This window comes from Haemorhous mexicanus, chromosome 4 (assembly GCF_027477595.1).
Source record: "Haemorhous mexicanus isolate bHaeMex1 chromosome 4, bHaeMex1.pri, whole genome shotgun sequence".
In the NCBI taxonomy this organism is placed as follows: domain Eukaryota; kingdom Metazoa; phylum Chordata; class Aves; order Passeriformes; family Fringillidae; genus Haemorhous; species Haemorhous mexicanus.
The window spans coordinates 69,463,798-69,491,673 of NC_082344.1; the positions used below are offsets into that span (position 1 = coordinate 69,463,798).

A 27,876-nucleotide genomic window follows, 5' to 3' on the forward strand; every position below is an offset into this window, starting at 1 on the left:
ATGACAGAAGGCTGCATTACTACATATTCTTTCTAATGCTTCTTTTATTCTTTAATCAGTAGCTTTTCAAAATATTTCAAATTCCATTTAAATCACATTTCTAACAAGATCTTTCCTAACCTCAGCCTTGTCTCTTAAAGATATTTTTGTCACAGAATATCTCATCTTCTGCTCCTTTTGTATCTCTTGTTTACTATGGCAGAACTCAGAGAACAGAACTCAGAGAACACAACTCACTCCTGTTATGCTCTTTGACTTTGGCAAAGAAAACATGGAATTCTGATGTTAGCCCTCAAGGCCAAATACATTTGAAGATGATTTGTATACGCTGAGTTTGGCCCAGCTGGTTGGAGCATTGTGTGAATAACCCAAACATTATGGGTTCAGTCCCTGTACAGGCCACTCACTTCAGCATGGGACTCAATGGTCCTTGGGGGTCCCTTCCAACTCAGAACACTCTATGACTCTGTATAAAACACATTTTTAATGTGTATTTTAGCATGGATGTGAGATGCTAATATTTTAGTATTTTGTATAAGGCACAAGCCAAAGAGATGTCACAGAGATAGTTAAATGATCACTGTCAGCCAACAGAACAAGACATCCTTGTGCTTCTCCAAAGAGACACAGAAAACCAACAGTATCCTTCACAGATAGCAGAGGGAAAATGGTAAAGCTTCTATCAAAATCAAGTTCAAGAGCACATCATGCTGCAGTTTTCCAGCCATTTGCCACCTATGTATCCTCACCCCAAATAGCTCAAATTTGTGGTGGGGAGCTGAATACCAAAGTTCAAAAGAAGATCAAATTGCTATCTTTCACCAAGATGAAAATAGGACAAGCTAAAAGGATGGGAACAAAACCAGAAACAGAGCCATCACCTGTTGAGCAATCCTTGCAATTTAAAACATGCTTTAAGTCTCTTATATATTTTATTAGTTTCACAATAAGTCATATATGAGATCCTGCACCAATGGTGCCCCAGGGCAAAGTAATTTTGCCCAACATATGAAAACTATGAAGTACATTAGGTTAGTACTTCACTCTTCCATACTCACTGAGTGCAATCTGATTGCTGTGAAATATTCAAATACGTTTTCAAACCCCTACTTTCCACACGTAGCTCAGCACACCATGGTACCATAAGAACAACTTCCATGCAGTGGTATTATTTCTTAACATTAGCAAGGATAGTACAAATCCTGCTTTTGGTTCAAGCGTGATTCACAGGTATTTGTCTACTGCACACAACATGCATTTTTAAAAATTCAGTTTATGTTGTAATCTACTGTATGCTTTGGACAGAAGTTCCTTATTGAATGTAGCAGAGAGTCAATAGATTATCTGGTGCTAAAGTTTAGAGTTGCTTGTCAGGAAGGTTAATACATAGTCCATCATGCACTACTTATCATCACAAAGTATTAATATATATTAGTATATATTCCTGTTCACCATGAACTTTGAGTATTTCTGTAGCTTGTTATTCAACCAAAAGGGTACCAGAAAGGAATATGGCCTACACTTTCCTTCTACAGATTTCAAAAACTTCTTTTCCTGCTGATGATAGAAAATAAAATTTAACTATTAGAGATGTTGACAAACTTGATAAAAGCATTAAAAAAAGCATCTGACGTATCATTTTAGTAATTTCTGTCAGTGACAGGAAAAAGGTAAATACATTTATACAGCTACCTCCAATGACTCCAGGTCACAGAGAAACTAATTTGAAGGTGCAGTGAAGGCAGAAAATTTAGGTACTTTCTCTCTTTTCCTTCAAAAATGTTCTCAGAATCAAAACCTTCCAAGTGATCATTATCTGTATAAAATAGCTGACTGACCCATTCAAACCACTACATGAATTTACAACGAGAAGAGTGAATACTGGCACATCAACAAGGCTGTCCTTACCAGCCCCCTTTCTCCCAAGTTCTCTGTAATTTTGCACCAAAGGAAATTTGGACTCACTTCACCACCTGAGCACTTATCCTGGTGCCATGCTCCATCTCCACTTCTCATTTACCACCAAGATTCTAGTGCATCCTTGGTGAAGACATTTCTCAAAGCTGCAGACTAACTGGAAAGTGATGTTCCCTACAAACATGGGACTGATCCACTTGAGAGGGGGCTCTGAGCAACCTGCTCTAGTGAAAGGTGTCTCTGCCCATGGCAGGGCGGTACAACTAGATGATATTTAAGTTCTTTTCCCACTCAAACCATTCTCTGATTCTATGATCTCCACTATTCCTTCATCCCAAGGCTGGATTTGATAATTACACCAGATCTATCACATCTACTCAACCAGAAGGCCACTTCAATTCTCTTTGCAGGAAAGTGATGAAAGAGCTCAAATAGTATAGCCACAAACACAGTACTAAAACATGTAGTCATCATCTATGGCATTATTATTAGTCCCACCCAAGCAGTTCTTTACTCATGCCTGATTACTGACTGTTAGGGAATCTGTTGTTTTCAGCAATACCACTTAATGGATGCTTCTCACTGTGCAGCACACTGCTCTCGAGGAGAGGTTTAATTTTTTTTCCCAGAAAAGGCCTGGCCCTTTACCTTGCTCTATACAGGAAATACATGCAATTTTCATGCATTAAACCATCTTCTATGCTTAAAACCTAAGAAACGTCATGTGGTTATATAAGCAGGAATGACCAGCAGTGACCAAATCACTGCAAGAATTCTGTTTGTATCTCCTACGCATCACACACCAGATCCTTGCCACAGGAATCTGAGCAGAGCAGGTGAACATTCATGGGCATGGAGCCCCGGTGCAGTCAATAGCTTTGACTGACCACAAGGAAACACTCACATTTACCTGGCTGCAGAAACAAGACCTCGCTGGGGAAATGCACTGACACTGGTGGAACAAAAAGCAGGCTCAGTGCAACAGTGAGAGGTGAAAGGGCCACAAACAACAGGACATTGAAAAGCAATCTCCTCTTGCCATTCCTTTGCTACTTTATTAGGGCAGTTTTTTGGACACAAACTCACATTTATGTGTACATTCACAAACCAAATACTAGAAAGCCACCCATCAACAGCCAATTTTTGCTTCCAGTCTAAACCCAAGCAGGGTTGGCTTTGCTGTAATATCCAGTCTATTGCACGCAAGCAGTAATTTACATGCAATAATCTCACCTGCAAAACTACCACTGGCTTCAGAAAAGGCACATAGCCCCACAGACAGAATTTTTTTTATTCTTACCAGCCATTTGTTGGATTCATATTGAACTAAAAATAAATATATTTTATTTTTATTTTCCATCTTTTAAAGTACTTTAAATCTAGACCCTTAAAGTGTAATGACCTAGTTTCTTCTGACATTTCAAAATAATATTTGATAAAGTAGTAGGTTTTACTGTACTTTTAATACCTGGATTTTTCCAAGCATGTATGAGGGATACCTTCACACTATATCCAGTAATATTTATAGCATTTATATTCACATACTGAAAAAACCTGTCAGATTTTCTGATGGTAGCATACTAGACAAAAATCCCTGTATGATTTAATGTGTGGGATATAGATAATTACAACCAAAAATTGCATATACTTTAAGTACTGAGCCCTGAGTAGCCCTGCAAAACAATGGTTTAATTCCATTATTTCATCCAACAGTCAAATAATCCACAGTCAAATTCACCACACTGTAAAACTGAGGAGTTTATTAATAGTGATATGCTGCATTTCCCAAGCAAAATTCCCACAGCAAACAAGCAAATAATAGCTTCAGCAATAAGTTTGCAGACATTCTGCTAACATACAAACATTTCATCATGAAGAACCAATTTATTCTTGCAGCGGAAGCCACATTTTCCATGTGTAAGGAATGTTAGTAACCTTCTCTATATATATATGTATATATATGTCCACTTAAGTCACTAGCAAGGACTCAGCAAAATCTATTACAAACTTCACTTCCACCCTAGTGTTTACCTTCCTTGGATGTATGCAAAGGCTAAAAGCCAAACATATCTTCCTTTTTCTTTTTATTTTTTTTAAAGCAGACCTATTTAGCTTACTCAGTGTGTAGTACACTAGCTCCAAAATTTAACAATCATTATAAACCAATTTCAATGTAAATGCCAATAAGAAAATACTCATGCACACGAAATACATGGGCAATGACTGATACCAGCTTCTTGCTTGCCTTATGCCTGTTAGCAAGAAGCCCATTTTCTCTGAAATGTTTAAATATGGTGTTTACCATCTCTGTACTTCTAATAGTGTTTACTCCTCCTTTCAGCCGACATATTTAAAAAAAAAACCAAAACCAAAAAGCAAGTATAAATACATTCAAGAAGTATGGCAAATTCCCTTCTCCACCCCCAGAGCGGTAAAGCCACAGCAGATGAGCTGTAACTATGGCCTTGGGAATACAAGTTCCCCAGGCTCTTTTACCACACAAATATCAATTCAAGTTACAAGAGCCCTGTACTCTTATACTTAATGAATATCGAGCCAACGATCCCGCACGCCTTCGCAGGAATGTTTGCTTTCCATTTTCCTAACAAGGCTCTCCTCCCATACCGGTCCAGGATGGACTGCAGAAGGGTGTAAGTAGAAGGATCATCACACCAGTGTTTAGTGGAGGAATAAATCAAACATGGCTTCCCCCTCCATACATTTCCAGAGTTACATTCACTCCTGCTGCCGTACAATCTCAGTCCTACCCGGCGGGAAGGGGCAGGAGCAGCCTCCACCTCCCCACACCCTCACCGCCACGGGGGGGACATTTGCAGCCTCACTACCCTTTAAGGGGGCGGTTTAAAGCCTGGGGAGGGTTTTTTCCCCCCTTCCCATCGGTCGTGTCCCCCCGCTCTGGTTTTCTTTCTGATTTGCACTGATTGATCCCCCGTTCCCCGGGGAGGGAGGTGGGACGGGTGGGCACCTCTCCTTTACCCCTTTACGCTGCCCCCGACCTCCCGCAGCGCCGAGGAGGAGGAGGAGGCGGTCGGGGGGAAAGGATGAAGCTGCAACAGCCGGGACTCCGGCTCGGCATCGCTCCTTTCCGCTCCTCCGCCACCCAAGAGTCAGGCCCAGCCAGCGGCACAAATCCTGCGGCAGCCTCCGCTGGGGGGGGGACGAGGGGCAGGCGGGGGGACCCGCGGCCCCGCAACGAGGGCCAGGTAGCGGGGGGAGGAGGGGGGAGCGAACAAAAAAGCCCTCCTCCGGGGAAGGGGGAAACGGGAGCTGCGGGCTGCCCGAGCAGATGGAGACGGTAAGTTTGAGGGGAGCGGAGCCTCGGGAGGGAGAGTCCCCGGGAGAAGCGCCGGGGCGGGAGGGGGGGCGCGGATGCCCCGCCACGGAACCCCCTGTCCCCCACGCCGCCTCCGCTGCATTTTTGCCGGGTAGGGCTCGCGGTCCCGGCCCGGGAGAGAGGCTCCCGGTGCCCGCGGCGAGGCGCGCGGCCGGGCGGCAGCATCCCCGCGGGCGGGCGAGCCTCGCCGCTGCCGCTCCCGCCGCTCCCGCCTCCCGCCCGGGGCCTGCGGGAACGTGCCCCGGGTGCCTCCTCCCTTCCCGCGGGGGAGAGCCAGCCGCGCTGCCGGCCTACCGACCTGTGCCCTAGCGCATCCTTCTCCCCGGTGAGCCGGGCGAGGCGGCGGCGGTATCTCGGTGCCGGGGAGCGGCGGGAGCCGAGGCGACACAGCGGCGGCGGCGGCTCCGGCGGGTCCTGCGCGGCGGCCCCGCCCCCTCCTCCGGCCAGAACCAGCGCGAAAAATCGGCGGCGCTGATTGGCCGCCGCCGCCGCGCGGCCCCCGGAGCGGCCGTTTCAAATCCCCCCGCGCGGAGCCGCCCGCACGCGCGGCCGCCGGGAGCGGCGCCCGCCCGGGAGCGGGGCCGGGAGCGGGGCCGCCCGGCAGAGAGGGGAGGCCGGGCCGGCTGGGCCGGCTGCCAGGGGAGGGAAGGCCACGGGGCGAGGTGGGGCTAGGCCCGCTCGGGGGAGCCTGGCTCGCCGCCCCCAGGTGGGCGAGAGCGCGTCCAGAGCCCGCCCACCCCGGTGGGAAACGCTTTTTAAAACCATCTTTTTGTTCTTGTTATTATTTATCTTCCCTGGGGTACGAGGATGTGGCCGGGAGCCGTCCCCAGGTGCGCAAGAACACGTTAAACCCACCGCCCCCGCCCCCTCCCCCCCACCCCTCTTCCCGAAAGTGAAGGTGAAAAGCATTTAATTTTAAATATCTTTATATTATTATTCCTCTCTTCCTGTCCGGCTGAAAAGTGCTCTCCTCACCGCTGGCCTCAGCCACCGTACACGTGCGCTCTCTGAAAATCCTGATTTAAGCCAAATGTTTTGACTTTCCGTACAACTGCACACAATTTGGAGGCTGTCGAATGGTTGTAAGAGTCGAAGTGTGCCTGGCTGCGAATTATCCGGGCTGTCTCTTGTGGAAGTATGGCCTGGGTTACTTTTTTTTTTTTTTTTTTAAGCTTGCATCAAAATAAGTACATGTGCTTGTAATTTGCCAATTGAAAACACAGCTTTTTTTCCTTTTCCTTTTTTTTTTTTTTTTTAGGTCAAATCGTTAAATAGCCGTCATGTTACAATAGGAACAAATATTCTCATGAACCGTTGCACCAGATAATGTAAAGCAGGTAATGGCCAGGTTTTTCAAGCTTTCAATGGTTTAATAAAGGATTTATGGAGCACTGAGAAGCTGTGTTTGTGTACAAGGCAGAGAATGGAGTTCCTCGGTGCTATGGATACTGGTATTAACCTGGTAGCTAACGACCTGTCGCAACTCCTGCCAAAGGTAAACAGATGATAATTGAGGGAGGGGAACACACCAGCATCATACTTCATGGATAATGGTGAAATTAGGCCATCTGTTACAGAAAGGCTCAGACTGTTTATTTTTTTACGTGATCCTTAATTTACTTTCATATGTTAAAGTTTGTTGATGTTTTTAGGTGAGCGTTTAATGGTGGCTGCATGGCAGTAAGCAGTTGAACAGTGCAAATTTAGTGCTAAGTACTTAGTAATGAAAATCTTAATCATTAGCTGATTAAAACTTAAAGCTGAAGGTGGCTGGAGGAGATCTGCCTACAGTGATAAAGGTACCTTAACTTGTTTTACAGCCTTTCTCTGAAAAAGAAAATACATTATCTTTAAGGCGTTAGACAAACAAGATTTAGTTTCCGAATGTCAGTGTTTACAGCACTAAAGAGAAAGATAAAGTGCCATTGCATTTTAAAATAGCTAATTTGGATTAAGAGTCGTGACAGTTTTATCCACCTTCCTTTCCACAGTTCAGTTAAATGCAGTCACAGAAAAACTAAAGATCCTTTCTAATTAAAAATAGAGGCACCAGTATCAATACAAATAAATAGAAGTGTGAGTATGTGAATCTTGTTGTTTATGTAATGGAATATACGAGCTTGCTTTTCTTCATTGTTGAACAATAAATCTAACATACTAAAAGCACAAAGCATGCCATGTATTCCAACAGTGTTTTCTGTTCCCCCCTCAAAAACCCCTCAACTTCCATAAAAACCATGGCTATCAATAATTTCTGTGATACAAATACTTTGTCTATGTTCTCTTGGGAATAAAGTTTTTGTACAGGCCCCATGATATAAATTCATCTTTATGTATGACTTACAAAAGAGAAACAAGTTTTCATTTTGTACCTATGACTAATGCATAATATCCTACAGATAACACAGTTCCTATGTTTGCCTTCTGTGTCAGTCCTTTAAGGTGTAAGTGGAAGGATTTTGTTATCATGGTCAAGGTGACAAATCTTCCTTAGTCCTTACAAATCCTGTAGATCACTGGCCTTGTTTGTGGGACCAAGATTTGCAACCATGTAATTACCTCCTGATAAACCCACCATGCAGATTTCCAGGAAAGCTTATGCTGGGAGTTAACACCTTTAAGTGGCATACTACCAGTTTATATTGCAGATGGACACTGGTGCAAACTTGTCCAATGTCTTGACCCTTCAAATAAAAATTGTGCTTGCAGGTTTTTTAATTTTCAAAACAACTGGCTGTTTCCTTGAGCTCTTATTGTGGTAACAAAGATACCTCATTTTTCCACTGCAGTACACAAAGAGGCTGGTCCTTTGCAAAGGGGTATAGTTGTATGACACTTCTGAAAACTGAGTTCAAAAAAGCTTTAACTTCTCAAGGTATAAATGTATATGCAGTGCAGAATAAGTTGTGCTGACAAATCACAGGCATGCTGTATTACACTTGAGCGATAGCTTTGAAGGAGTTAAAGGAAACATCCTCTAATCAGTTTCTAGTTGTCACAATTTCGCAGGCTGAACCTCTTGGAGATTTTATTCTTTCATTATATTTCCTTGTGTTTTTTAATTAGCCAATATCTTTTAGCAGTTTTGGTTTCAATGGCCTATCCAAGAAATATCAGAGATGCACCACTAGAGCAAATAAAAGTATTCATTTAATAGTGACTGCTGTTTCATTTGGTGTCTAAAGTTTTATTGCTTCTTACTTTCAACTTTTATTGATATATTGTGTTAAACAGTATCACAATTAATATTCAAAATATCCCTCTTTCAACTCAAAGGCATTTAAATAAATGTAGTGGTAGCATGCTGTCCTAGAAATATTTAACTATCTTGGAGATTATCAATTAGTTACTAGGCCAAAAGAGAATTTGTAATTCAAGCACTTTTTCAAGATCACTTATTCAGCAGTAACTGAATTGAGTGCCCCTGGCTTTAGGCATGTGCTGGAGTTCTGAAGGTCAAGGAAGTTTTGTTTTGTTGCCACAGCAGAGACAGTGAGTGCTGGACAAGCCAAGGCCTTGAGCTGCAGTTGCTGGAGTTCCACTGTGAGAGACAGAGGCCAGGAACAGGCAGTGTGTGTGGCATTACTCAGTGCAGCAGTGCAGAGCTCCTTTCCTGGAGAGCTGGGTCAGTGCTGTTGACAAGGGGATGGGGCACATTTTGGGGTATTTGTTGCCATTAGACACGATGGGGTCCAGCAGTCCCTGTGCTGAAGCTTTGCCACTGCCCTGGCAAAGGCAAATAGCAGCTCATGAGCACATTTCATCTCATAGATCTCCGTGGCAGGAGCCTTCTGTCTATGTTCCTCTCCTATATTGATGCTAAGGATTGATTGCTTTCTAAATTCCTTTCTTGTACCCATTTTTATTTTTGTTTTAGGATTTTATATAACAACCTCTCTAGTGTGTATTTTCCTGCAAGCAGATTATCTTGGTGGCAATGTTAACTCACAATAGTGCTAAAGTGAAGTTGCATGAGTGTAGTCCATGTGTTAATCAGATATTCCCCAATTAGCAGAGCAGCACAGCATGTTTGCAGTGTTTATTGTACTAGGGTGTTGAATAAGTACTGTAATAGGCCATATAGAATCTACAGATGTAATTTTTTTCTTGTTTCACAGACTGTTCCATGTATTAGGGGTGAACACTGAAGACATTAACAGACCAAACCATGAATACTCTGGTGAAGTTAATGCTGCCCATTGTCCTGTTTTGATGCAGCACTGATGCAGAGAAACCTGCTCAGTGTTATCCCTACTATCACCATGACACTTTCATGCTGGCAACTGGCAGCCCATCATCTTTAGCCAGCAGTCCATGTTTTTGTTTGGATTAACAGAGAGTAATTGTTGTTTTCAACCTATCCTTAGGTATGTTAAGTATAACTAGACATGGACACTGATCTTCAGCATGTCAGTCCATATCATCACAATTGTTAAGAAAAATCTTTATCAGTATGTATGTGTTTATGTCTTTGGCCATGCAGCATATTGCATGCTGTTTTATATGGACAAGCTGCTGATCTAGAATTAAGAAAAAAATCAAATATGAAATTTAACATCAGTGTTTCAAAATATTTTATATAAATTGTAGCACATTCATCATGAAATGATAGTAGTAAATGTGTTCTAGAGAACTTGAACATGTATTTGCTAATTAATTTGAATGAAAATTCATTGAAAATGGTTACTTGAAAAATGTGATGTGTATTAGTATCACTTTTAAATTATCTTGAAAAGGTACAGGCTTTTCAGACTTTGTGTAAACCCATATAAAAATGAAGAAATGGTATTTTTTAATAGAAAATTGATTCCTTGAGAAAAAGAAAATAATCTACTTTGAGAATTTGAAATAGAATTAGTCTCTGTCCAAATGAGGGACGTCTTCAGTGCAGCTACAGTTTATGGCTTAAATACTGATGAGAGTAAAATATGATTACCTGATGGAAAAACAGTTAAATGCAAATCTTCTTTGTACTACAAGTCACAGCAGTCTGTTTACCAGGTACGCTTTCAGACTGGAGGAGAATGGAGTAAATGTCACTTTAGTTGCAAATACTTATTTGTGTTTGCATCATTTGTGTTGAGCAGAAGGAAGGGAAGTGTAATTGAGGGAGCAAACGGAAAAGGAAAGTTGAACACATGAGGGAGTGAGATACATCGTCAGGGCAAGACAGAGGCCACGAGAAAGGAAAATTGAGGAGCATGTCCCTGCTGTTTTCCAGTGTTGGGATGATAAAAACCAGCTGTATACCAGTTCTCAGCAGCTAGCGTGCTTCAGCTTGGTATAAGTAACTTCAGTGAATCAATAAATTTATCTATAGAAGTTATATGTCTCTAATTATCTTCCCCATCAGCATGACTTAATTTAAACATTGCTGACATTCAGAATAAAATAAATCTAATCTCTGTAGAAACACACAGCTTGAGGATTCAAAACATATTAACTCTGCTATCTGTTGATAGCATAGTATTACTGTGTTTTAAAACATAAACTTAATCTCACTTAGAAGTATAAATTTCAAAATACATTTATAATCAGAATTAATGTTTAGCATAACAGAGCAAAAATGTAGTTTTCTGCAATATGTTTGGCACGTGTTTCTAGATCTTACAGAGTTAAGCTTTAGCCTTAACAAGCCAAGTCTTAGCGTTTGAGGAGCTTAATGTAGGTTTGAATGTTAAATTCTTCTGCATTTCAAATTGCTGACTTATGTTTAATCTTCATGTAATTATTGGTCAGCAATAATCACAATGCAGTAAGTTATATAGCAATGGAAACCTTGAAGAGTGTTTTTTTTTTCATTTTGGCAGAGAAGTGACTATTGATATTTCCACTCTCTCCTGGGGCTGAAGAATAAAGTTTGTTAAGGGTTGAATAGGCCAGATAGATAATGCTACTACTGTTTTCAGCAGATGCTAACGCAGTGTTTTATTTTGCATATGTATTAATCTTTGCTGCCTCAGTACAGAGTGGTGAGGGTAACTATGTTGGTCCTAAAGGGTAATTTCATTCTTTTTTAAGGCATGCCATTATTCTGTTAACAGTAATTGCTCTTTTTTGAATGATTAATTTGATCACATGAACTGTTTCTAATTACGTTGGTGACTGGCAATTTCCTGTACTGAGAAATTGTAGTTGTGGTCATATCCTATTTACTCTGTGTATAAGCCTGGAGAAAAATGCCCACTGACAGGCATTTTCAGAAATTGCCACTAATTTCAAGAACTGTTTGGAGACTTTATATAAGATGCTTAGCACTTGTTTTACATTGGCGTCGAGTATGTGCAAACGTACTTGACAAATGAGGGCCAAAACAACTGGATGTGAGACCAGGATGAGCAGGTTTGCAAATGCAGGCCTATCTGCTAAATTATCACCTGTGCTGTCACTGCTGTGAGAACTGAAAGGAGTGGAATGTGTTTCTTGCACATTTTACAATGTTCTTACATGAGCTGGATGTGCTCACTGCTGTAAGCTCTGTTTGCTCGCTTCAGTTACTGTTAATGAGCCAGAGTGTGCAGTGCCAGGCAGTGCAGCACTGAGAGGCTCCTGCCTGGTGAGCCAGCCCTGGCAGGGAGCAGGGGCTGCTGGGCTGCCTGCAGGAGTCACACTGCATGCAGTGACAGCAGCTGGATCCTGCACACAGCACTGACAGAAGGAGTCACACTGCATGCAGTGACAGCAGCTCAGCCCTGCACACAGGACTGACAGCAGGAGTCACACTGCATGCAGCGACAGCAGCTCAGCCCTGCACACAGCACTGACTGCAGGAGTCACACTGCATGCAGTGACAGCAGCTCAGCCCTGCACACAGTACTGACAGCAGGAGTCACACTGCATGCAGCGACAGCAGCTCAGCCCTGCACACAGCACTGACAGAAGGAGTCACACTGCATGCAGTGACAGCAGCTCAGCCCTGCACACAGCACTGACGGCAGGAGTCACACTGCATGCAGTGACAGCAGCTCAGCCCTGCACACAGCACTGACCCCGCTGAGGCACTTCTGGCTCCAGTGCCAAATCTGCATCCAGTTTACAAATAGCAGATAAACATCGGGCTGGCTCAGCTGCATTTACAGCAGCTGAATTAAACTGTGATTCAACTAAAGAATGTATCCAGCAGAGAAGAAAGGCGCTGGGCTTGGCCAGGGTGTGGGACACTGCCTGCATGAAGATTCACCCACTCTCTGTTGTCTCATGCTGAAGCTGGCATGGTTGTAGTACCACTGTGCTAAGAATAGCTTCATTCCCATGGACACAAACCACTGGGAGTGGAACACTCCCCCTTTTGCAATTGCTACAGCAACTGGGCATGCAGTGCTTGCTGAAGGGCTGATGTTACGTGCATCTGCTGGATCTGAGCTGGTTCTTCAAAGTTGTTTGCACTGGTTCCACAGCATGTGATAGGCACTTAAATGGCATTCAGATCAAAGGGTCTGTGATTCAAAGCCCCGACTTCTGTCTCACCCCAAAAGTACCCCCAGAAGGGGTACTTTTACCTCTTAGTAAAAGTAAACCACTGATAACATCACCAAGAGCTGCAGTACCAGGATCCTGAAATTGAGCATTCTCTCTGGTAATCTGACATTCAAAGCCTTCAAAGGAATGCATTCAAGGCCTTCAAAGTGCAACCAAGTGCTTTGCCACACCATACTATCTTAAATGTATGTTCTACATGCGTTCCTTACTTCACCTACACTTGTAAAACTGTCACATTTGACTTGTATTGGAATGACTCTGGCAAATAGCTTTACTTATCAATAAGTAATAAATAATACTTATCAATTGCTTTACTTATCAATAATATCAATAAGCTTTACTTATCAATAATGTATGCTCTAATACAGCTGGAATGCCCAGTGCCTGTGGGGATTCTGGTCCAGCACACTGTAGACCTGCAGGAACAAAGAGCTGCAAGCCTTTTTTATGTGCTCCCTGATCTGCCTGTAACCTGTCTTGAAGAATTTTTACAGGCAGGCAGCCTGTAGGCCTGATATGGATATGCTTCTCAGAGTAAATTAAAGAACTTCATCAGATGTCCACTGGTCATTAGAGTGGGACCTGTGATCCCTGCCCAGTACAGACAGGCTGCCTCTCCAGCTGCATATTGTCCTTCCTGATTACCTTTGCCACCTCTAAGGCTGGGACACATATCTGATTGTGAATCAGCTCAGGCATTCCTGCAGTTCTCAGCCAGGTGTGCAAAGGAAAACCAGCTCCCTTCATGAGTGCATCATGAGTTCTGCTTTAGTGTTTTGAGCCAGAGAGCTTTTGGTGGCCAGCTATGATCCATTGTCTGCCTTCATCTGCCTGGTGCCATCCTAATGAATGATGAGGTGTGTGCTCAGAATTTACTACTTTGCTCACTGTATGAACAGCAAACAGAAATCTGCAGGATGCTTTGGAGATGCTTTTTACAATGCAATATAAACATAGTGAGTAGGCCTCTTGAGAAGCCTGTGGATATGCCCACACTTGGATAGTTGCTGGGCCTAGCTGATTCAGGAAAGAACATAAAGAAGTCATTGATTCAATGAGAAACATTTATGAGTTGTGTTTGAACAGCTTAGGTGTCAGAATGGAATTCCACTTTGATAATTGTCAGTATTCATAAAAAAAACCTACTTTGGCATCTGAGAATTACTTTCTAGGTTGGTTTAAATGACCAGTTATCATATTTGTTAATTTTCTTTCCATGGCATTGTAGGCAAATTAATTGTATGTTAAGTCTTGAATAATTTTAAAGATTTAATTTATGACCCAACTATACCTGCCCTTTAACAAGTCCAAAGGGCAGAGACTTACAAGCATTACTTGTTCATATGGAACCAGCAGAGGAGGCCTCAGCATGTGGGTATGCTGTAAGCAATATTGAAATATAAATGTTAAATAATGATACCTTCTGAAGGTAAGAGCTGTGGTTTTTGCAAACCTTTTGCACACTCATGTGTGGATGCCAGGCAGACAAGCACTCTGGAGTTTGAAAGATGACCCTCTTTTGAACTATAAGCATCCCATCTCAGTATGCTCAGTGTGATTCCTAGGAGAAAATCTTGTTGCAAGCACTCTGGATTTATGTAGGCCCTGTGGAGCTCACTGGTGGGTTTATTTGGCAGGTGGGTCCTATTAACCTGCCAGCAAGGGACTGTTTGACCTGCTAAGGTTTGCAGAGCTTGTAAATAAAGATTCTGTCAGGGAAGAGAGATTCTCTTGTGCTTCAGACTATTTATATCTCCTCTAACTGTGGCTGTTAAAGCTTATAAAGAAACAGAAGGTCTGGGATGTGAGACAGAAAACCCTGAGGGAGTTTTACGTGTTGTATTTGGATTGCTGTGTTAATATCCTAAAATAAACACAGCATGCCAGAAAATGGGGAATATTTTTATTGTAATTATTATTAACTCAAAGACATAAATTATTAGTTATTGAATGGAGCATGGCTGAGCTTGGCTGTAGGGGACAATAAAATATCCTCTTAATTTAACACTAGCAGCTATTGGCAATCAATGGGAACCAGACATTTAATCAGCTTCACTTCCCTCTTTTTTGCTTTTTTTTTTTTTTTGCATTGTTTTCATGTTTAATAATTACTAGTATTTATGTTTTTTACAGCTCGGGTTAGTAATGAATACAATAAGTTTATAATAAATTGTAATCATAATAAAACTATGATAGACTCTCCATTAATAGAATAATTTTAATTGGACAAAAATATTATATTGAAAGGTGTGTTGTATTACAGATTGAAAAAAAATCCCTTTAAGAAGTCTTTTTGTCTGTCTAGGGCAGGTCTGATTATAAGGTCCTTTCTAACTTTGCAATATGTAATTTTTAACAGGTGTATCTTTTTCTGTGAAAGGACTATGTTATTTTATTTATAATCCTTATAATGTAAGAAAATGTTTTTCTTTTCCTCAAAAGCTACCAGTTTGGACTAGCTGAACAATCTTTTTGGGAAAGGTTTCCTTCTGTTTCAGCAGACCTACTCAGACACCCAGATGCTACTGCAGATCAAATGACAGTGAGTTCAGCATCTGCCAGAGTTGAACTTTTGAGTCTGTATTCCTCGTTCATTCATTTAAAAGGCAATTTTGGAATATTTCTGCCTTCTGTCCTGAATGGACTTGACAAATGTTTTTTGACCTTAGGTTGGACTGATCTGGTACTTAGGCATTTTGTTTTAAAATCCTTTATATTGTTACCAGTTTATAGAGAATCTGTTGAATTTACAATTGCAAACATACTGTGTGCAAAAGTATTTCACTCCAGAGCTGCTGCAGTGGCTCAGGAGAGCTCACTAGTGAGGAAGGAGAAGTAGGGTATTACTGGTGATGCACACTGGGTGGAGAATGGCTTCCAAGTTTTTCTAGTCACCAAAACTTTACAAGTGGAAACTGCTTGGGAGAAACAAGACAAGCCCTTTCTTCTTTTGTTCCACCTCCTTTCCAGTGGGCATCTACTTTGTGAGCTGGATGTCCTGGCTCCCAGCCCTGCTGTGATGTGGGACTGGCAAACTGCTGTGCACCTGTTCCAGAGGGATTAGCCACTGGTGACAGCCCATACCCAGAATTTCCTCCACAGATGGCATTACCCTTCAACAAGTGAGTCAGAACCATTTGACTTGGAGCTTTTTATAGTTGTTGTTGAGGGTAATGATAATCATCCTAATAAAGTAGTTCTTAACCCCTCATACTGAGTGGTTTGCCATTGGTTGAAGAAGATACCAAGCTGACCTTCACTCCCATCCCTATCAGCTTTACCAGCACTGGCAAAACACTGTTAAGCTTTTACAATCATCTGTTGTTACAGTGGGAAGTGAGTGTTGTCTGGTGGATGAGATACCAGGCTGAGGGCAGAATTGACTCCCCTTATTAATTCACCATTGGGAAATTTAAGACTATATTACTTCCTCTGGTATTTTGATTTTCCTAATGATAAATACATTCATTTGAGAATTCAATAAACAGCTCACGCTGAAAATCAAGTATGCCAGGATTGGTTTGCAGAACTGGGCTTTATGTTAAATTTTCTAGTCCAAAGAATCAAATATTATCTGTATTGTATTCCTACATGTTGACATGCTAATTGATTACAGAAATAATATTCATGGGGTTTTTTTCTCTTTTGTCTGCCACTTATAAGGCTTTATGTCATTCTAGCAGAACAGAGTTTTTGATATAAATACTTTATTGTCTTACTTTGAAAATTGTCCACATATAGTTCAGGGAATAAATGTCCTAAATATTATTATTCCACCAAAGCCTCTCTTTTTTCTTTTTATTATTTTCTCTTCTCTTTTTTATCTCCTCCCTTTCCCTTTTTTCCCCCCTCCCTTTCTGCAAGTACATAAAAAGAATCAGGCACTTCCTGCTATCCCTAAGCACAAATTTAGTTCCTGGTATAGCAACTCTAACGTATTCAGGAAGGAAGAAATAATCTTTCTGAGGCTGTAGTGCTTTTACAGTGGCTGCAGTAGCTGTAGCTCAGATTGTAGCTCCATACTGGAGGAATGGTATAATGTTTGATCTTTGGTAGTAATAAGGAACAGGCCCATTCATAGGTGAGAATAATATGCATTGTGCAGTACAGTGAAGCAGACAAATGTTCCCGCATAAAGGAGACTATTAATGACTAGAATAAAGTCATTAATACTAGCCACAAAATTCACTGAATAACAGTATTTTTTTTTCTAAAATAAACCCCTCAATTTCCTGGCTAGGACAAAGTAAGACTGATTAGGTACCACTTGTAAAAGGTGAATTTTATGAAAGAGGATGTAAGTGCTCTAGAGGAGAAGGATTTGCAGAAGAAGCATGATAAGATAAAGATATGTGTAAAATAGGACTGGGAAATGGCTAAGTGGGAACTGTGAGCTGAGTGTGTGGGAGGAAAGGAGGCAAGCATTCATTTCACCAAACATTAAGAACAGAAAAAAGGCACGGGTGGAGGGCAGATTTCTTTTTGTTAGTCTACTTTAAATTGACCTGTTGATTTCATTTCCTGCAGGGCATTAGGACTGTGTTCAGTGGGCTTTTAATGTACATTTATCAACCAGCCTGTGAATACTTTCTATCTGCTCTTTCGTCTAACTACTCACTTTACCTTACCAAAAAAATCCAAGTGACAACCAGCCTGATTCACCTTTCAATTTGAGAAGATTCTACTTGATTTAGATCCAGCTGCTTTGCTTTAAAGATATCAGCTGTTAATTTTAAGGGGCACACTGTAGGGCTGCTGTAGCTTTCACCTGTGAGCACTCAGGTCCAACATGCCCTCACACCCTTACAAGCCTTCTCCTGGCTCCCGTGGCAGCAGATGTGAGGACAGAACAGCACGGAGTGGGTTACACTGTCGGTGTGGGAGGGAAACAGCTGCCTGGTAAAGCAGCTTTTTGTGGAGTATATCAAGTTCTGGCCCTGTTTTGCCATAAATTAGCTGGTTTAATAAACATTCCCTGCAGCCTTTAGTAAACAGACTGTTTCATGCTTGAACTTACTAACATGCTCTTATCTTTGCTATAAAATGTATATAATCATGAGAGATTTCCGAGTGACAGAGTGGATTTGTGAAAACATCCGCATAATGTTTTTCCACTTGCTTTCAGCTTCGTTCATGGATTTGCTGGCTGAGACAATGTTTGGAGTAAAGTCACATGATCAATCTGCATTTTCTTGCAGTCTTCCTGAGCTTTTGCACCATTCTTTTTCATGCCAGGTATTCTGTTATCTATAGATCCAGGCTCCTTTTTTAAGGATAATAAATCAAAATTATACAGTGTTTAGGATTTCAGTCAGAGAGATTATGTCAGAATTAGAACATTCCTGAGTGATGGTCATATAAATCAATCCTTTGGTTATTCCATTTTCAGTTTCATTGTAATGAACAGTCCTCTGCTTGCAGTGAGAAGGCTTATGGTGCTAGAATACTGATAAGATGATACTGCATTGAGAGTACATTTTCGACTATTGGATGAAATCTGCAATGCGATACATGACACATATGCAAGGGTCTGAGTTGAAAAGCCTTGAAATTGTCAAAGTATAGCAGTCTAGGGATGAGACTAGTTTGCAAAATCATTCCATCTTTATAGCAGAAAAAAATTTAATGTGAAAAGTAATAACAGAGGACTTGTAGTAGAAATGTAAAAGCAAAACACACCACTCTTTCAAGCTATCATGTTAAACAGGTTAATGGTATATTGTTGTGCATGCTTAACACAGGGGTGTGATTTTTACCTGGGTGGTAATGCACAATAACTAACATCACTTTTCCTACTTAAAATACTTGACAAGTGATGTTGCTTGTAATAACATAATATAGCTAAGCAGCCATTTTAATTGCTTGCAAAATTGTAATACTGAGAAGGAACTTAGCGTTGGGATCAGACTGATGGGATTTGGTGTATGCTGCCAATTACTCAGGTTATTGTCTAAATTCCTTGATCAAACATACACCCTATATGTACTTCCTAATGTATATATTGAACAGAACAGTATAAAGCAAATACTACTCTTTGAACATGCTCCCACTCACTTTACCCTGGGGAAATTGCTAAAACATGCATATCTCTATTTATTTACTATACACAGCTCTCCACTGTCATGCCAATATTCCAGGGCCTGTAATTTCCAGTGTATTTACTCCCTTTCCTTTGACTAGCTCTGCACTCCCACCAGCTTCCCCCTGGGTTAGACATATTTGGTTACCACTCAGCCCTGATTTCCCTGTGGCTTCCTGCAGTTCCTGTGCACCCCTGCCCTGTGCAGAAGCACAGCTGGAGGCCACAGGGAGGAGGAGGAGCTCTCCAGGGTTCTGTTCAACCTGAGGTGCAAGGATCTGGGGAGAAATTCCTCAAACCTGGCCTTCAATCCAGCAGCTTGAGTCAGCTTGTAGAAACCCCCAATAATATCACACTGGTAAAGGTTCTACATTGTAAGGTTAAAAATGAAAAAGGGAATTCTGACAACTCCTTATTTACCTGCCTGCATTGTTATGTTCTGAGTGCCCTGAGTGTGGAGCTTGCAGTCCTCCTCCACTTGGTGTTTCTGAAGGGATGGTAGACCAATGGAGGTGGGAACGATGGCTATGGAGGAGGTGACAGACTTTCAGAAGCAATGATGAAACTGTGAACTCACCAGAAGGGGGCCTGCAGCTGATGGACTGAATTTCTGAGGATCCATTCAGGATCATCCATCATGCTGGGAACTGCAGGTAGCCCTGAAGCAATGTGAAACAGCTTTTAACCACAATTTTTAACAGGAGTTTTTAAGGAGGTGTCTTCAACGTTATCTTTCTGTTTTTACTGGAAATATAACAGCATCACCTTTTTTTTGGCAGCTTCAGAGGGGACATTTGAAAGAGTTGGCCTCTCAGTGCTACCTGATGGATTGACCTGGACTTGGGCTACACAGGGAAAATATTTGCAGTTTTCACCTTGCACTGCTGTTCCCGGTTGTAGGAACTGAGGGATGACAAGCTTAGGACAAAGCACAAGGACCACAAAGGCCAGTGATGATAACCATGTGAAAAACAGAGGAGCCAGAAGGAATAGGGAAGAGATAAAGGAGCACAATAAGAAATGCACTGGGATATTATGCAGCTCTTCAGGAAACAATCACAGATATTAAGCACCTCATTAAGGAGGAACAAATCTCTCCATAATACCAGACTTGATCAAAACCAGCCTGAAGTGAGCATAGCCTGTGTGTGCCTCTCTGCAGCGCAGAGGCTTGAAGGCAGGTTTGCCACCAGCACATAAGCTGGGACACAGCGATGCACAAGTAACCTTGGTGACAGAGGCAGGACTGAAACAGTGGATTCACAGCTCCCAGCTCTGTGCTCAGACCCCCAGACTCTGTTCTCTGTGTGTTTATCAGCAGCAATGAAACAGAAGTCACTGCTGCAGGCAGCAATGCTCTATGCTCACCCTATTCCTCATGCTCCTTCCTTAAGCACTCATTTCTGACTATGATCAGAGATTGGATAAAGGGACTCACAGGCCTTTGGTTTAGCCCAGGGTAGTCATTCTAGTTTCCATGATGCCAAATGAAGCCTTCATCCAACCTAAATAAAGAACAGGATGTGGCACTGTTAGTTTCTTTGTTTACAGTGTCTTAATAAATTCTAGAACAAATGTACTCAATTTGAATGCAAAAGAACATTCTCTTACTGTCAGCTCTACAAGCTGGTCTTGAAAGCTGATAGTCACTGAATTCTTTTTGTCCTGTACATCAATGCAAGGAAAGCTGTGCAGACAAAACCTGTAACTTTCTTCTGCAGTACCTCTTCCCTCCTCTACATCCTGCCTCAGCACCGTCTGCAATTCTTACCTTTAGCAGGTTTATGGAATGTCTCAGCTGAATAAAATTATATTGTAACTGATATAGGAGCAGGATTGGAATTAATTTCACCTTTATTACAGTGAAATTAAATTAGTTATATTGACAACTCAGTTATGAAGGGAGCAAAAGCTACAATATTTTTTATACCCATGTTAGTAAAATAACTTGATAATCCTGATATGCTGTATGGAACAATTATTTTTGTATGGCGCTGTTTCACAAAATAATGCAAATATATGGATTGCATAGGTGTTTCTAGGCACAGAATTTGCTCACAATAAATAGTATGTGATCTTCGCTTCAGTAAAATTCCAGTTTATCTTAATTTTATTCATTCACTCTGTGATACATAAGTTTGCCATAACAAAGACTCTTGGGGTTCTAATTAGTCATTTTTGTGGAACACCGTTTACCACAGTGATTTGAGAAAAGATCAGTGCCTCCAGGAACCTGGAAAATACTTGGATTGGAGCACATTGTCTTTCATGTTGGTTTAATTAGATAATTCAAAGTTTTAAACAGAAAGGTAACATATAATGATTAATATGATGCCTTATATCACTGGAGGAATATATTATCAAAGCCTGTCCTAAAAATTTCTTTCAACCAGATCTATCATTTTTCATTTGGACAATATTGACTTGTTCATCTTTTTGTTTGAAATGTGCTTTACCACACACACAAGAAACCCCAGAGTAGTCAGAGAAAGGAGATACCTTTGAGAATCATCCCTAATATATTTCCATTAATCCAAATGCAGTTACAGCCATAGTATCCAGCCTATATGCTCTGCAAGGAGAGAAATACAGTTCCATATACAAAAGGCATGGTCTGGTTAAATCAATTTCTATAGCATCTTGTCTCCACATATTTCAGAGCACTATCCTTCTCAATTAACGTCAGCTCTGCTCTGGGAATACTCTTGGGTAGTTAACTGTTGCTGTTAGAGAGCTAACTTCAGATTGAACACAGCTGGCTTATGTATTTTGCTGTTAATAGTTGTGGTAATGGAACAACAAATTCAGGGGGAAGAAACTACTAAGCGGAATGCAGAAGATTTTCAACCCAAATAAATCAACTTTAAGGATAAGAAAACCCAAATGTAAATTTCCTTTGACTGACTCCTGATAAAAAAAATAAATTACAAACTTAAGGTAGGTCTTATGGTTTTCTTTTCCCCAGATTTCTAAGCCTTTGGCATATTGGGGGTTGCACACATGCCTCTCTGCAAACACTACTAATCTCTAGAGTATTTCATTTTAAATTCATTCTTTGGCACTTCTTTACTTTCATTTCCACTTACATCAAAGTCAAACAGAAACCCCTCAAACAGCCCAACTCCTCACAGAGCACAAGAATGGAGAAGGAGCAGATACAAAGTTCAGGGAGGGTATGAAGAAAACACATAATGCACATGTGAGAAAGATCACAGATGAAAGAAGAAGAAAGCCAGCTGAAGAAAGGAGATGAAGGAAGGCAAGTGCAAGGCAGATTTTTAACACATCTCAGTCTTGCTGTGGCTTTTATGGGTAATTAATTACCCACTAGAGGGAGATCGACTGTAACTTGTTGTCAGGGGGATTATGGCAGAAGTTGGACTTGGTAAAGTGCAAAGGGGAAACCCTGTGGTAAGAAAGCAAGAGAAGCTACATGTTCCTTTCCTTGGTAGAGTTTTGTTCTGTGTAAGTTACCAAGAGGACTGAGATGTCTTCCCTTCCTGACCTGGCTTTCATTATATTTCTACACAAAAAATCCCCACCTTTATTAACCTGTTTGTTCTGCTGGTGAGAGGAACACGTGGAGTTTCAGGGTAGCAGAAACAGTGCAGTGCTTGTTAGGACTATACTGCCATAGGCCCCCAGCGTGGGGTGAGCCATGCATGACTCAGTCAAGGACTTGAGACCCCCTGACAGTGACCCTTTGGTCTACCTCAAACACCTCTGTGGTTCCAGGTGAGGTCTTGTGTCTCACAGCTTTTATTACTGCCCATGGATAATCATTTATGGTCTCTTACTCTCACCTCTATTTGTGCAGAACAGAGGAAGCTTTTAACATTCAAAGCAGGCTTAGGCATGTCCCTTCCTCAAGGGAAACCAAGAAAGGAAGTAGTAATGGATGCTTAGAATTGGAAACAGATTATAGGAAAAGTAGCTCCTACCCATTTGTGTCATTCATGCTTCTACATATCAGTAGTTTAGGGATTTCCTAATTTTCAAAGAGGACACTGCAGCTAGACAAGCATGTGTCAGTGACTTCATTAAGCCTAGCTCCCTTGAGTGTATCTATTTTCTTGTTGAGCCTATTTATTTATATTTTGAGAACATCCTGTGGCAATGAGTTTATATGAAAATATATTTCCTTCTGTTCTTTTTTAAACCCTGCTCCCAGATAAACTCATTTAATTAATATGGCATTATGAGCAGCAATAATAACCATTTTTTATTCACTTTCCTCCTACCTTCATTATTTTCCAGACCTCCATATGTCCCCTTCCTGTTGCAGTACAGAATTCTAACCCCACTTTGGCTCCACTGATACTAGGACTTTTGAATAATATGAAGGCTTTTCAGAGTCAAGCTATTAGAAATGCAAGTGGTCTTAACTCTAACCTTGCCTTTCTGCATAAAAACTGTTGGATACAGAAGAACAAAATGTGAACTTGGAAAAGATGCATAATTATTTCCACACAGGAAGTTTGCAGTTGATAGTTTGGTGTCACAGATAGAGATGACTAGTCTAACATGCCATGAACTAAGTAAGAGCCAAAACAATTATCTAATGCCTGTGAACCCTCAGGGTCAAATACAGTTTCTGCTACCATGTGCAATGCCAGAAAAGTTTGCTGACAAACACCAGCCATCAAAAACACTTCTTCCTCACAAAGTCCATGTCATAGTTTCCAAAGTGGCCTGTAGTTACATCCTGCTTACCTTCGAATTCTCTCAAAAATACTACGGGGGGTTCTGAGGACTACTGGTTCAATAACCCTGGTTTAATAATTATTAAAAACATGGCATGACTTCATTTATCAGTGGCCTGATATGATCCTTAAACAAATCAGGTTAAGGTAAATGTAAAGCAATGAATTTGCAAAATCCAAATATAAGCAACACATTCACATTGCTTATCCAAAGCAATCCACAGAAAAGAAATAGGGTATACAGGACATTTGCAGACCTAGCAGAGCAGCTGGCTGTGCTCTGTAAGAAAACTAGGCACAGGTGCTGGGATTGTGCCCAGGGCCCTGATTCCCAGCTGGCACGCTGAAAGAGGCTTCCTGCTCAGGGAGAGTTAGATGTCTGTTCCTTGGGAGGAGAGGCCTCGCAGAGGGGAGAAGGTTGTTCCCTTGGCACAACAGGGAAGCTCTGCCGGCTAAGCCAGCTTTTGGTTGATATTTGTTGGGCATATTTCCTTTTTCAGCTGTTGGATTTGTGATTAGAAAAGAAAATGATTGATATATGTCATATAGGAATGAGTTGAGGCTTGCCACCCTGACTGATGAGCAGGCTGGATGGCTCACTTTTACCTGCTGCACAGATTAGTCCCAGTGAACTCCTCTCGCTCTACCCAGCTGATGAACTCCCAGATATTTGCAGACCCCAGCTAAGCCTTCAGTTTGTACCCAAAATTCCCTCTTGAAATTGCTTTCAGAGGAGAGTGCCTGCTTTGGGGGTTTTTACTTCCCCTGGATACTGATCAAATCCAATGGCAAAGCTCTTTTACGTCAACTTGGTATTTTCTTACATACACGACTTGCTAGCCACGCTTTGTACACACATGCAACAGGATTAAAGCACATAATGTGTTACTGAGAAAATACCTAATTGCTTGAAGGTAACAGGATGTTTGGGGGTGAATGCCTCCCAGGTCTGTCTCTAGGGGATACTACAATAATAATAAAGTGAATAGAGGCCTAAGACAGGCAGGAGAGAGGTTGCTGATTACATGGGAAAGCCCAGACAAAGCGTCTTCTGTTTCTGGTGCCTGAAATTCAGCCACACAAGAAAAAGGCAGGATACTGGCAAAGCACCACTGGGATGTACTTGTGCTGATGGCTCTTTGTAGTTTTTCTATAGCTTCACATCACATTTTAACAGGTATTTCCCCTCAAGATTATCATATAGCTACAAATCAAGTGTTGTCAACAGAGCTGCCACTTCACTTGACTTAGAGGTTACCATTCTTTCTGTCTCACGAAAACAAAGATTAAAATGTTAATTTTTATCTCTGTCCAAGACTTTTATGACGCTATCTGGCAAGAAACAGGATTTGATGTTACAAGTACATAACTGCATTGGTCCTTTACCACTCTGTGTGAATGTCTCTGATAGCAAAGGGACATGACATGCATTTGCATGTGTAGAATTGGGGCCCAACAGCTTAGGTCTTGCTGAGGTCAAGGCACAGAGATCCAGACAAACTCTGATTTGGAAAATTTACAGTATAGAGCAAGGCTGTAGAAAGGGAAAGTGCACTGACCATTCCAAACGAACCAACTCCTTTTTTAAATCTCTTAATCTGCTTTTCATTATCTCTATGGGGAGGCCTCTTGAGAAAAGCAGCTCTTTGACTTGAATAAAGGAGGGGCTGTGGGCTTGCATGCTGGAATGGGGAGGTCATTGTACAGCAGTGCGGAAGATAGGAGTGTCAGTCAGGTCAAGGAGAACAGGATGAAAAAGTGTGAGATCTGTGTTACAGGCTTGGTCTGGATTATGAAAGGTAGAAGGTTTAAAGCTGAAAGGTAGATAAGAGAGAGTGAATTCACAGGTTGGAAAGACACATTCTGGTAGGGTTATTCAGGCTGACTGTAAGGGAAAATATGAGCCAGGACTGATAAGATCATCAGCAAAACCAGCAAGAAAGAGGTAATGACAGCAGAGGCCCGAGGGGGCTAAATTCTGCACAGGAATTTTAAGCATCAGGCTTCAGCAAATGAACATATCCATCTTCAAGATTTTTCATTTGCTCTTTTAACAGAAATGCTTAGCTCTGCTCACCTCCTCTGAGGCAGAGAAAGTACAAATATGCTTGGAGGACAATGGGACAATGTTGCATTTTGCCTGCACCAAGTCATATACAGCTGTGTGTGTGTGCTGGCTGTAACCTGCTCCCCTCCAAACCAGTACTTCCCGTAAGGAGCCTCAGCCTTGCAAAATTGCTAAAGAAAGTTACATTGCTGCCATTAAAATGGCCCTTGGAAATAGCACTTTTTCTCCCTTTTTAGAATACAAAGGTAAAAATTCTCCTAAAATGGTATTTCTTTCATGTACACAAACTGAAAGACATCTGTTCTGCAGGGACCTCCTGTTTTTCCAGCACTCCTGTAACACTGCTTGACTTCACCAAGAATTTTGTGATAAACAAGAAGTGCAGGAATGGGTCTACAAAATCTGGGATGGGGTGGAGGAGAGCCTCCCCAGTCACATACATTTCTTGTTTTGCTTCTTGATGGCTGCATAAAAGCAGTGGTGGCAGATTTAGGGCTTTTATTGACAGTAACACAATATTTGGTGTTTTCTTAAAGACCTAACTCTGAGAGGCAGATAATGACATAAGGTTTTTGGCTTTCTGCATTTCTGATTACAGACAGGAACTTGCAAACCCTACAGCCTAAAAAATCCTGGAGACCAAGAATAACTCTAAATGCATAGTTTTAAAGCCTGTCATTCATAAAATTAAACTGATTCATTTGGAGGCACAACAGGTTACTTTAATACAGTACTGATGATTTTGCAACAAAATCTGTCTTTCTCATATCAGCTGGAGGTAACAGGTGTGTTTGTAACACTAGAGACTCCTTTTTTCCCTCCCTCTGTATTTCTCATAGACTAAATCAATTTGCTTTTTATAGCTACATTCACTTTTTTTTTGGTGCACATAGCCTGAACACTGCCTGCCCTCCCTCTGCTTGATCCTGCCTTGGCCAGAACCTTGTGGCTTTCTCCCCATGTGTTCCTCCAGTGCCCCAGTCTCTCTTTGTGCAGCTTCTCCTGTTTCACATAAGCTCCATCTGCTGGGAAAAGGGAGAATCTCGGTGGTTTTCATTCTGAACTGCAAATGCTTTTCCCTCTATTTGGAGATTTGCAAAATTACCTCTTTCTGCTCTCCCAGCTGTGCTCCTGGCCCACCTGCATGCCAAATTTAACTAATGACAACCTAACATGTTATTTGTATGGCATTTTATGTGGCTAATTTGGGTCAAGCCTAAGCAATCTTTTAAAATACCACTTTTTTACTTGAATTTGAGCAGGTAGTTAATTATCCTTGGATGGGGAATGACTGTTTGCAACATGTTATTGCCATCCAGGCACTCTATGCATGGCTTTTCAGGGTAGTGTTTGAAGAGGCACCCAGGGCAGCCTGTTTCTGTGCTAATGTGTAGCCAGTGCTGCTTGGTTTTGGCACATTTACAGACAGAAGTGAACTTGTGACCTGGACATACATACAGCAAATCTGTAATCCAGCCACCACTTGAACTTTTACCTTTGAGTGTAACATTGACAGAGCAACAGGCTTCAGTATCCCATGAATCTCTCCTAAAAATCCCTGATAATGAATGGAAGTATTTTCTCAAAAAAACTACTAATATTCTGTTGTCTTTCTCCTTGGAGTAGAAACTTAATGCAACTTGCTACAAAGTAATGTCTTTTATTTCCCCCTTTCTTCACATTTACGCTGAACACTGGTGAATAAAGATGAGGTTAATCCCGTATTGTTAAACCTATTCAGGGATACAACCTGGGTGTTGCCATGGAAACAGATTCTACAGCCTAAAAGCATAATTCTACTCTTGCAGACTGTCTATGGATCTGTACTGATACGCAGCTTATTGAGTCACACTGTGTACACAAACACGATGTTGCAGCAGTGAAATGGCAAAGGTGCCTCCCAACTCATCAGATGTTAATTACGCCCCCACCTCCTCCCACTTCCAGCCCAGAGCACCGAACACTGCCCCCCTCCCCCTCCTGAATCCCATCTCCCCGGCCCTTCCTGCCAGCTCCGTTTGTCCTCAGGGTGTACTGGGGAGCCGAGGCTCTGTCTGTGTCCCTGGCAGGAGTGGCACAGATTTGGTACTGTCACACAGCCATGTCACAAACTACAGGGTACCTCAAGCTGGGAGTGGGGGGAGCTGCTATCAATCCTCAAAAACATCAACAGGATCTAGGAGAGCTTCCTGGGCCGTGTCTTCAGGGAAGGGGAGACAAACTTACAGTTCTCCTCCTTGTTCATATAAACACTGGCCCCCCAGTTTCCAGATAG

The 27,876-nt window shown here is 41.7% G+C and overlaps 1 protein-coding gene across 7 annotated transcripts in view; it reads right to left on the minus strand.

Moving 5' to 3' along the window:
• The window catches only part of NSD2 (nuclear receptor binding SET domain protein 2), a 99,964-nt gene that overhangs the window by 69,061 nt on the left and 3,027 nt on the right, over nucleotides 1-27,876 (minus strand). The window contains exon 3 of one of the 7 annotated variants that reach the window (XM_059845328.1): nucleotides 20,269-20,335. The exons of 4 other annotated variants lie outside the window; for them this stretch is intronic. The gene's annotated coding sequence lies outside the window, so the exon portion shown is untranslated. Of the gene's footprint in view, nucleotides 1-5,570; nucleotides 5,703-20,268; nucleotides 20,336-27,876 lie in introns of those variants that run through there. 2 more of the 7 variants (XM_059845327.1, XM_059845329.1) reach the window with 2 other exon arrangements.